The sequence below is a fragment of the Eucalyptus grandis genome, chromosome 5 (genome assembly GCF_016545825.1).
Source record: "Eucalyptus grandis isolate ANBG69807.140 chromosome 5, ASM1654582v1, whole genome shotgun sequence".
Taxonomy (NCBI): domain Eukaryota; kingdom Viridiplantae; phylum Streptophyta; class Magnoliopsida; order Myrtales; family Myrtaceae; genus Eucalyptus; species Eucalyptus grandis.
Genome location: NC_052616.1, coordinates 29,661,333 through 29,674,113, shown reverse-complemented (window position 1 = coordinate 29,674,113; position 12,781 = coordinate 29,661,333).

The window sequence follows — 12,781 nt, the reverse complement described above, 5'->3', positions numbered from 1 at the left end:
ATTCTAGGGTACACGTGATTTTTCTGTAAACAGTGCAATTTCATTTCTTATTTATTTATACATTTACATCGAACAACAAGTGAGGTGCTATGGGGAAGTACAAAAGGTCAACACTAAACTGACTATACTGGACTCTAGGTCAGTCACCCCTCCCCACCTAACTGTACAAGGGTCGTCTAATAGTTGGGCCTGATGTTCTCAAAATCTTCCAAGTTCCGAAAATCATGTTCCCTCTTTCCTCCTTCCTATGTCGTTGAGCTATCTCCGCCTCCTAACCCTTCAAAGGATAGTAGGAGTGGACCCACCATATGTCCGTTAACACAAGCATATAACCCGACAAACTCAAGGGTAACCTGCCGCGTTGGAGGCCCTACGTCAACGACCATATTCGACTTGATCGGAATAAAGATAATATTCGAATATCGAGGTCCGTGAACCTATCTTCCTCCCAAGTGAAGTTCACCGACACCCCGTAGCGAATCATCGAGGAGACAGGTGGGATCGACATTCTTATGATATGAAAAGATGAAGTCAACAACTAATGAGTCACAACCCAGCAAGTAGAAAGTCCACCGGTCTATACCACACAAATCGGTCACCATATGACAAAGAAAGTCTCAATAGAAAGTTTCGTAAATCACATACACAATAGCTTACCTGAGAACCTTTCAAAATACACGGTTGATCAATATAAGTTATAATTTTCCCTAACAAATAACCAATAGTTCAATTAAGGAATACCAAAGTCACAATCAATACAAGTTCATGGTGCCATCATCTTCCGGGGAACCCCGTTTCCCCCTGGGCATCTCGCACCCATTAGGCATCGCAAGGCATCTAAAGGACCCGTGTTACACACCTCCAAGCATCTAGAGGAACCTAGTTACCCTCCAGGCATCATTACTACAACCTGGGGCATTGTTGTCCTAAGGACCGACGGCATTATCAATCACACATTCACACCATGCAACAATTTCATAATTCAATTAAAAGTACATTAGCACCACTACCATTCAGGGATTCAAGCATGCATCTAATGAATCATCATTCATTTTCAATCCTTAGACTAATCAAACCCATCCATATAGATATTAAGTGAACCGTGGGGAAGATCCCACATTCTAGGCCTAGAGTAGCCTCATAAGGAGTCTCACACACCTCTAGGGTTGATGGCTATTGTCTAGGTAATTGATCTTCAAAAATTATGAAACTTTAGTATGAGGTGGAAAAGACCTAAAGGAACATCTTTTGTGAATAACTCAAAATCCAGTTCAGTTCATACAATTCTAAATAATTTTTGCAGTCTGGGCTCAAAATAGTCAAAATCTCCAGGACGAAATTGAATAGAAAAATAAATCTTTCACTAAACTATTGAGATCGAAAAATTATGAAAATTTAGTATGTTGTAGCTTGGTATGTGATCTACAACTTTTGTGAAGAACATATTTTATAATTCTGGACCGAGAAAGATAATGAGCAGAAAGAGGTCAGTCTAGTGACCCAAAAACCGATTTTGAATCCTAAAGTTTTTCAAATATATTTTTGTCATATGAAATCAAAAAATTATGAAATTGAAGTATATCATAGATCAGTCAATAAGGGACAACTCTCATGAAGAATGCCCCATGAGATTTGCAGCATATAAGTTGGTACAAAATTAGCAAACTTCTGGGTCGGGCTAGAGCTGAAGCCCAGTCACGGATTTCCTTAAAAGTTTCTGCCGTTCCGGCCTTCGCACATGCCAAATATTGACTATCAATGCCTCTACGACCTAACTACAAGTTCAACTATTTCGAACTCAACAACGTAGCTATGTAGCATAGTCGAAACTTCCGATTAAACAAACAACCTAGTCGAGACTTTGATTAAACGAAAATCTCAACAACATGGATTTCTACGAAACTATTCTCGTCACACGATAAATGATCAATATAGGATAGAACGGAGGATATCCACTTGCCTCGGGTCCTAGTGCATTGCGGAGACGACTTGGCGGAATGGAGACAAGCTAACAGTGACAACGCAAGGGCCAAAAAGAGAGAAAAACCCAACCTTCTTGTGCTAAGGAGAGGTCCCTACATTGCTGGCTTCTCTGCACATTGTTGACTGAAATGGACGGTGAAGTGAAAGGCAAAAGGTGGGCAGGATGGGGTTTGGTGATCAAGGAAGAGCTTCCCTCTTTCTCTCTCTTATTTATTTATTTTCTCCACCACCATACTTGGTCTTCAATTTGGGCAGCACTTGTTGATTCATACTAGCTGGAACATGGAGTACCTTGGAGAAAATCCAAGAGTCTTGGTAAATTTTATTTTTTAAGTTATTTCTTTAAAGGCCAATGCCTTGAAAGTTCTTGAAGTTGGGATGTTTGGATCAACGTAATTTATTGACGACAAGGTAACAGCGGCGACTTGGTGATGTCGCAATGAGGATGCAAATAGTGTAGTTCGATAGAGAGCTCGCTATTTTGTCGAGCAAAAAATCAGAATGTCACAACAAGCAGAAATGAAAGCTTTGGAAATTCTAGCCAACTATTTAAAGAAGTAAGTTTAAAGGGCTAAAAGCGAAAGAAAGTTTCTATGAAATGTTATTTGTGGTGTTATTTTTTGGTTTGAACCATTTCATGAGAAAATGTCAACTAAGTGATGAGAAGAACCACCGTTGAAGATCATAGGAATGTGTTGTTGTATTGGGACAATTTAAGTTAGTTACTGCCTTGTTTTGTATTGAATATGTTGTTTTGTTGCTCAAATGTATAGTAAGTTCAATCAACCAAACAAGTTTCAATTAGTTATTCTTCATGTAACCATAACGTATGATGGTTACTACACTATAATATACTCAATTTGATGGAACTTTGTATGATGTTGCAATATTGGTAATTGTTATGACCAGGACCTATTAAGAAAGCAAGCAAGCATTCATTTGCTATTTTTTTTTTTTTGCAATTGATTGTGTGTCTAGATTTTATTTTTTTGTCCTACTCTAACTATTGTTTATTTGGCCAATTGTATAGAAAATTTGGCGAACCAAACAAACTCCAATTAGTTATTCATCATGTAATTGTAGCATGTGTTAGTTACTACCTTATAGTATGGTCAATTTGCTAGAACTTTTTGTAATGCTGTAATAGTTGGTAATTATTGTTACGTCCATGAACTATTGGGTAAGGAAGCAAGTATTAACATATTTTTTTTTTTTTTCTTTCAAATTATGTTGTATAGATTTTTTTTTTTTTTTTTTTTTTTTTTTTTGTCTTTTCTACTCTAACTCTTCTTTCTCTGTCAAACTTTACATCACCTCTTGCAAAGCGTAGAAGTTAAATCTCACACATGAAACTAATTGTTCTCACCTCACCAAATTCCCCTACCACTAGGCCGTGTGCTTAGTGGATTCTATGTATGGGGTTTAAATGGCTGATTATATGCTTAATTTGCTATATGACATCTTTTCATTAAGTTTTGTATTGCAATTTCTACTGTAATGTTTGATTAAGGATTGATGGTTGAGTGTACAAATAGCTCGTTTTGGCCACTATTTGTATAGGATAGCATAATAGTATGTGTGTCACAAGTTCACTAGTGATCATTTGACCATCAATTTTTTGTAAAAATTTATCAATTATATTTTTGACATTTTAAAAAGTGATGTGTTGGTTTACTTTCTTAAACACATCCCCTACTAGCTTATAACAAAGCATGAATGGTTGGTAAAACATATTGCATACAAACTTGGATACACATATAAACCACCCAAAAACGAGTAAAATGACGTAACAAAATCTCGAAAACAAAACCATATGGAGCACCTTCCATCAATCAATCTCAATAATCTCTCCACTTCCTTTTCCTTTTGGTTGATGCTTGATTTGGTTCATAATTCTTACACTCTTTTTAACTAAAACTTGAAATGCAATGATACTCTTGATTGGTTTCCTTATCCAAATATCTTCTTCTTTGCATCAATCATTCTCTTTTTAGAAGATTGATACTAGTTGATCATTTGAGATAAGCTTTTCTCTAATTAATATTCCCTCTTTGGGTGTGATGCTGGGCTCATTGTTGGTACCAAGATCAACTGATTGAGATGAAACTGAAGTTTGGATCTTTATTGGTGATTATTTTGGAGTTGGACCTTGTGTCATCTTTTTTAGAGCCCTCTTATTTGGAGCTATTCTCGTGCTCGAGTTGCTTTTGATAGGTTTGTTTGGGTTTTCCCTTAGGTTATTCTTCAAGTACAATCCTTGATTCTTTACTTGGATGCCCTTGAGAGATTAACAACTTTGAACTTCTCTCAAGTTATGACAACATAATCATATTATCATTAAAATAAGATGCCTTAAATTAAATGCACAAGACCTTAAAAACTTATTTCCTTAGCCTTTTGCCAAAAGGTTATTTTATTTGTTGTGATACAAAACTTTCACAAACCTCTTCAATTGTCTTTTTCAAACACAAGCACATAACAAACTTAAAATTTGGCAACAAATAGACATACAAATATACTAATACAAATTACAGTTTACTCAACAAGTTTTAATACTCTATGCAAGAGTGGACTCAACGCTCTCCTCCCCCCCAACTTTTCTAAATATCTTTGCTCTCTTGAAATAGCTAATTCCATATTATTATTTTTTGCAGAAAAACAACTTAAATTCTTGTGTAATATATGCTTGGATACTTTACTAAGCATAACTTAGTGTGAACGGGTGGTTCATCTTTCCAACTGCATTACTATAAAGAAACATATAGAGAAAAGCAGAAAATAGAGTAAAGAAAAGAGGAGTCTCCACTGAGTGTAGGCATAAAAGTCTAGTAATAAAATATTGCGTTAATTGTGTGAATGGTATGGAGAGTTTGTCCTTTTCTAATAACATAACTAGAGTGTTTATTTCCCTTGAGCATCCACTTTATTCTTAACCAGTGGTGTCAGAGCCATGTTTCCACACCTAACAAGTGGCATCAAAGTGGGTGGTGAAGAACTGTGAATTATGTGATCGACAGTTGTGGTATGCAAGGACAGTTGTCAAGGCCCATTGCACATGAGCATGCAATTTTGAATTGGCGTATGCTAGAGTATTGCTAATGCTTAGAGATTGTTATAAGTTCATCTAGGATCATCCTTACTTAATATAAATTCAGCATTATGACCAAGTTAGGATGACAAAAATAGCAAGTTTGCTTAGCAGTATTCGAAAATCAATAACTCTAATTATAATAATTAAATTACTAGCGTGCAATTTTATTTGCTGAGTTAAATTGTAACTTATTATTGGTGGCAGCAATGCCATATCATGAATTAGTATGAAGCAAGAAATTTGCTTCTCTTGTACTTGTCTTCTAGGTGATTCCTATGACTTTGTTGCTTAAGCTAGATTGTACAAATGGTGTATGCATAAGATATTCTAGTTACTTATCAAGCTCAACATGAACATTTTTTCCTCTTTAGTTGAACAATATACTTATCACTATTGTTCATGATCTCATAACCATCATCCTTATTTCAAAATTGATGATAGAACCTACTAGTAGCTTTATGTCATTCAATCTCATGGTAATCATAGGACCACATAGTCTATTCCACTTTGTAATCTCATCTTTTTGTCTATGCAATCTTGTTATGACCATAACTCGTATGCCTTCAAGCATGGCGGTGATTGATTTGCACCTGGCCTCTATGATTCTCTTCAAAGCACATATAAGTTAGAATTACATCACAATAAACACTTCTAAGCAATTAACAAGAGCTTTGAGTAGGCAACAATTTTCTAAAAATGATTCAAGCAATTAAAACTCCAAGCATAAAGAATTTCTTGAATTGAATGAGGGGAACCTAATAAAAGAAGGAAATATGAGCTACCATCCTCTTCTTAAGACACAATAAGTGAGAAAGTGTTTCTCTTAACCTTTTCTAGCATAGAACGTGTGAAAGATGAAAGACAACTTTAATATCACACAAATTTTAAGCACTCAAAAGTCAAAACACCTATATCAAAGACATTAGAGAGAGAAACGGATGTAGATGCCCTTGCTGGTCTTAGATCTCTGCCAAGCAAAGTGAAAATTTCAAAAGAAATAATAGTAACCACAATTGAAATGTTATTCAGTATGAAACTATTTAAGTGTGGAAAAAGATAGAAAAGCAATACTTAAAATGCCAACCTTATGGTCATCAAAGTTTCTACCAATATCAATCCACTGTCAAATAGTATTTTAAAATAGAGGTGGGCACTAGATAAGAAATTCTGCTGAGCAATCATGATATTCACTTAGATTTTTAATCCAAGCAACAAAAATTGTTAGCTTTTTAATCACCAAGAAGGAAACTAAGTGAAGTTAGCCTCATCCTCATTTATGTTTTCATTTAGGCTGATTTTTTGGGATATATTCACTAGAAGTCCTAAAACTTGTCACAAAAGTATAATTGAGTCCTAAAATTTATAAAAGTGCAATCAAGTCTGAAAACTTGTCAAGTTGGTTCAATTGAGTCTTTTCATTAACAATATCAATTTAGACCAATGAAAAATGCTAACGTGACTTATTTTAATCATTTCTCTCTTACATGGCAATTAGGCAAGGAAGATCATCCAAGTCAGCAAAACGAAACCATTTGGGATTTATTTACTTGTCCAAAATGACATGTTCTCTCGTCGTTGCCCTACATTCTCCTTCACTTCATCTTCACATTTCATTCCATTCTCCTCTATCTCAAATTGATTAATTATTCCTATGTCTAAACCCTAAGCCCTAAATTAAGTTGACACAAATCACGATTTGGGTGTCTCGTGAGTTGGAGTTCTTCATCAAATTTGAGTTCATGTACATGTTTATGTGCATACATGTTTATTGCAGAATTATTGCAAATTTCCCCAATAGTGGTTATGATTCTGCCAATTCAACATATCGAGTTCGCTTAATTTTTTGCCTAAACTAATAATGACCAGTATTGTGATATTTGGTGACCCAATTCGACATGTCAAGTTAGCTTGATTTATGCATTATTTATACGTGATTATTGTGAAAGCATTCAAAATAGATATGATATCATTGCAAATTTCGTAATATATGTTTTATGGTAGTGTAAATGGATTGTGCTGAATTAGCTTCCTAAATGGGTTATGCTGCAGCAAATTCTGAATTAGTAATAAGTTGAATATTGTTATTGCTAAATGTATTCAAATAATTTCTCTTATTACTTAAGATACTTTTCAATGAATTAATTTGCATCTATTCTCTTACGGTGTAGGTTTTGCTAGTTTGCAACTGAGATATACTTATTTAATATGACAACAAAAAGAATAAGGGCAACAACTTCTAAATCAAATGGTATAACTTCTAATGAGATTGAGTCAAAGCACTAACCTGCTATTATGGTCTTTGATCACAAATTCTTATTACAAAGACAAGCAAAAACGCAAGAATAAGGTTTTATGAATGTGCTAAGTTTGATAGTCCAGGTTGCTACAATTATTTCATGTGGGTTGACATGAAGTTATTGGATCAAGCGAGGGACATGATAGACAACTTACTTGAAAGAAATCAAGCACTATCGGAAATAAGCCAATCAAGATGCGACAAGATTGATGTGAGCTCACTGATATCTAAAATGAAGGCGCAAAAGGCCAAAAATAGACTTTTAAAGGATGAACTTGCACAAGTGCATCAAGAAAAGACACTATATCGATTGGCATTTTTCTATGCATGTGTTGTATTATTATGTGGGTTATATCTAATGTGAAAGCTAGTATGAAGTTTCTAAGTCTTCCATGGTATCATATTTCTAAATTTGTATTTAATTGCTTTATCGCAACCCTCTTTTTCCCAGTAAAATTAGGAAACTCATGTTGCTTGGAAATGTAAGGAAGCTTAATCAATTTCATGTGTTTTTATTATCTTATGGTGCATGTGGTCAATGAACCTTACTCATTCTCAATTCCTTGAAAGGGTTGGGCTTGCTTAGTTGTATAGATTGATTAATTGAATTTCATTATTCAATGATCAATGAGGCGGTGATGGTTTTGCCTTCCCAATTTTGATCCTCCATAATCGAAGACATTGGCTAAATGTGTTATATGTGATGTCAATTAATAGTTTAGTGATACTTTTAGAATGCTTTTATATATTATGGTATGTGGAGTGATACAATGCGCATGTCTTTGAAAACTTGGATATGTTGCAAAGTTTTTTTTTTTCCTATTTCTTGTGGTGGCTATATGTTTCGTATACGTTGAATCATTTTATACGAAAGAGGCTTCAAGTGGAGTGCTCCTATTATAACTTTGGATAGAGAGAGTAAATATTTTCTTTCACATGAGTTTTGTTGTGATGATATTGATACATGATTGATATCCCACCCGGCGCAAGAGCACAAACTAGAGACTTTTATTTGGTGAATGTATATTTGAATGAAGATGTTCAAATGTTCCCTCAAATATATTAGAATTTCCTTTTGATGCTCTACCAATGAAACATTATAGTTTTGTTTAAACACAAGATATATGCTTCCAAAATGTAAAGCAGTGAAAAAGTAGTTGAGGGCAAAAATATATGACGTGCACATGTGAGAAACTCATCTATTTTGTTTAAATAATTTCTAGAGATTTTATTTTGTCTCAAACGGTATCAATGATAAGAACAAAATGAGATGTTCGAGTTCCCAATTTCGGTCAATGACTCTTTGAGTCTTTTAAAGCAAATTCATTTCACCTCAGGCTAAAAAATGGGCAAAGTAAATAGTTGATGGTAATAAATAAAATGATGTGCTTGAGTTTAACAAAATTAATTTTGACAGATAATCTTTACCTACCTTTTTGAAGTGAATCGAATAGCCAAATCAAATCTTACAATGCAGTGACTCTTTGAGCTATTGAGCTTGTGGACATTAGCCATCTCCAAGGAAACACCAAAAAAACAAGTGAAAAAACGCCCCATCCATTGGAGAGAACTGTTGAACAAGCCAATCAAGAATGCAAGAGTCATGGTTAATTTCTCTTCTAATACAAAAGTGTGAAATTTAAGGGGCTTTTAGCCAAAAGCCTAAAACCATATGGTTGTATGGCCTATTTGGGTTTTGAATTCATCACACTAGAATAAACAAAAAAGATGATTAAAACGTTAACTTCATCATACCAGACATGGTAAAAAGCTCACAATAAACTCCCAATGTATTAGCAAATACATCAATCCAAGTCTATTGTCTTTATTGGTCTAGAAAGTTTGGTGTGCACTGGATTCTTAAGTCTTGAGCTTTTCATTATATAAGGTGTACCTCTTGTGACTCTCTTCCAAATAAGCTTTGGAGGAGCTATTAAAGCATGAGATTATTTAGGCTAGGAACTCGCTTGGGGTTGTGATTGTGACTTTGGCTTTATATCAAATACTTTCAAGACAAAGGTTGAGAACTTGCCTAGGTTTGTGATGATGGCTTTGGTTTTACAATGACATGCTTTTAAGGATAAGTTCTTAAGGATTGAGGCTGGAAACTATCCTAGAGTTGCGATGGTGGCTTTGGTTTCGTAATAACAAGCCTTCGATGAGAGCCATAAGATGACTGAGGCTGTGCATTGGCTTAGGGATGCACTTTTGCAATTGAAGCTCCTAAAACTATTCATTTGTCTAGTAATTTCAATAATCTTGCACCAATTGTCCCAAACTACATAAAGAATGGATATGTTTTTGGCTCAAGGAGATGATCAGTTGCTATTATAAAATAATAAAATATAACTCAAATTAAGAATTTGAAAGTTTATTTTAGGATTTGTGTAAACCATTTTTTTCTTCTTCAGTTGAGATTGCCCTTTTCATCATTTCCATTTCAATTGGAGGTCTTCTGAACTATAAAATAAAGATTTTTTTTTTTTTAAAAAGATGGACATGAGAACATAATCACAACACATGAATGCATAGGTGATTAGGTATTACTCAAGGGGATTTTTTGAGATCTATCATGAGATATTGCACTGGCTTAAGCACAAAAAAATCCTTGTTGTTGATTAACACCAACTTCAGCAAAAGCATTGGTATGTCCACTACATCTATCTACATTAGCAATAGCCCTACATCTCCTTTCATCTACACTAGATTGAGCAAAAGCATTGCTTGAAGTATTCACCTGCCCACTATTGCCATATACACGTGCATTGGCTTCCGCAGAAGCGATGACGTGACCTTTAGATCCTCATTTAATTATGTTTGTCATTATTATAGCTTTAGCATGAATAGATACCCATCGTTATTAAACCGAAACCTTCACACATTTATAACTTATAATATATGTATCCATCACAAATTACTTGTCTTTTTTTTTTTAGCCTTAATCCATTGGAATTGACCTGAGATTGAGCATAAATTTGAGCTCCAAGTGCATTAGCATACGCATTGGATGCGTATGCATTGACCTAAGAAACACTTAACAAGCATTAATGACAAGATAACAAGTTTAGAATTAACATGATCAACTAGTTAAGAAATATATTTTTCAGATGACATCCCTTACAATTATGTGCAACCACATTGTAGATAAAATAAGTCATTTGAGCTACCACTAAGCTAGCAATGTGTTGCTGCGGAAGGTACCAGCACCACTTAGTACAAGATGTGCATACTACACACTTGTACCGGGTGATGCAAGTGCCCCCAACCATTAACTACCACCAAGCACCACCAATACCACCTCAAGCCACCATTAGTCACCACTATATTGGTGGCATGTTGCTGCAGAAGGTGCTAATGCAAGCCTTACACAAGCAACAGCTAGTGCACACTTGCACCAAGTACTGCACAAACCCCTAACCACTACCACGAACCCCCAACTACTAGCCACCACCAGCCACTAACTCGAGCCACCATTATGCTGGTGGTGTGCTGCTATAGAAAATGCTGGTGCAAGCTTTGCACCAACTTGCACCAGCATCCCTTGGTGCAAAATGTGCACACTACACACTTGCACCAAGTGCTGCACAAGTCCCTAACCATCACCAACCACTACCAATTAGCAGACACTACCACCAAACACCATTAGGCACCATCAACCACCACCTTGAGCCACCACTAGCCACAATTGTATTGGTTTATACTGCTGCAAAAGATGCTGATGTAAGCATTGCACCAACTTGCACCAACACTACTAGTGTAAAGATGTGTACACTACATACTTACACCAAGTGCCACACGAGCCTCCAACCACTATTACAAACCCACCACCACCAAACACTAACATAACCACTAGCTACCATCACAACACAAATAGTCAAAACCACCATCAACTACCAATCAAGACAAACGGGAAGTAAAAGTAGCATCTAAAAAATGAAAAAGGCAAAAAAAATTGATAAGTAACAATATCATTCTATTGATATTAAAATTAAATTTCAGTGAACTCAGTGACAAACTAAAACAAAAACTATCCATAGCAAGTTATAAATGAAACTAACTCATGAGTTCCACAAACCCTATCACATCCTATTTCATCAATCAATATGCACAATCCTCTTGTTAGTGCTTCTTTCGAAGGACATTTCACTTGATTCATAATCCTTGCGCTCTTTCTTACTAGATGTGCAACTTCTTCTTCAAATGTTTTAGGTTGCACATATTCATATGGAGCTGCAACTATCCCAAAATGAACGGATTCAAATAGAGCTACAATTGGGTTCTTGTTCTTTTTCATTGGCACGACCGACGTCTTCTTCTTTGTTGGGCCAGCTGTTAATTATTGAATTGGGCCTTGAGAGATAAAAACCTCCAAAATTCTCTCATGCTATGAAAAGATGACTAAATTGTTAGCAAAAGTTCGCACCATAAATTAAATACGACCAATAAGACTTACATTTATTCCAGTACGCTCATTTATATAAATGCCATAACTATATTGTCTCAGTCTCTTTTTAAGAGCCCCTCTTGTTTGAATGGGAGTATTACTTTCAACAGTTTATAATTTATTGGCCCTTCTACTCGCTTATGATTTCTTGGGCCTTTCTCTTAGCCCTCCAATTGGCCATCCAGCTTCAGCTACTTTTGGCCCTTCAGTTACATCAAGAGCTTCTTCAATCGATTCTTCAACTGGACATCTTTTAGATGGCTTTCTTGTAGTTGATCCTTTAGTTGGCTCTTCAATTAGCAAAAAAAAAAAAAATAGCCCTTCTATTGATAGTTGAGCTTTAGCTTATCTTCTTCGAAATTGAGAAAGAGGCAAAAAACATTATAAATATAACATCGGACCATATAATAACGTAAAGGAAAACTAAACACAAATTGTTGAACTTACTGGTTTTTTTTCTCTACTAAAGAATAATCAGCTGCTTCGGCCAATCCTTCAGCTAGTCATTTTCTACCTTGCCTTCTTCAAACAGGCCCTTCAGTTTCAAGTACAATAGAGTTTTCGGTCAATCCTTCAAGTGTTCATCTTGTGACCTAATAAAGACATTACGTAGAAGGCAAGTGAGGCTATGTATATATTTGAAATAAATCATAAAACAACATAAACACAAATTTCATGACTTGCTAGATTCTTTGTCATCGATTAAAGAACAGTTGACTCACTTGGCCATTCTATTTGGTCTTCAACTGGCCCTCGAACTATCCCTTCACTAAGCTCTTCAGCTGGCCTCTCACCTACCAATTCTTACTACTTTTTTGATCGATAACCTTTAGTATTATGCCCTACCACATGACAATAAGAGCACGTCATCTCTACACATATCTTACTTATTCTTTGTTGATCGAAGACCTCCCCTTCCAACATTTTTTGTCTTTGTTTTGGCCTTTCCATTTTCTTCTTCAGTAAT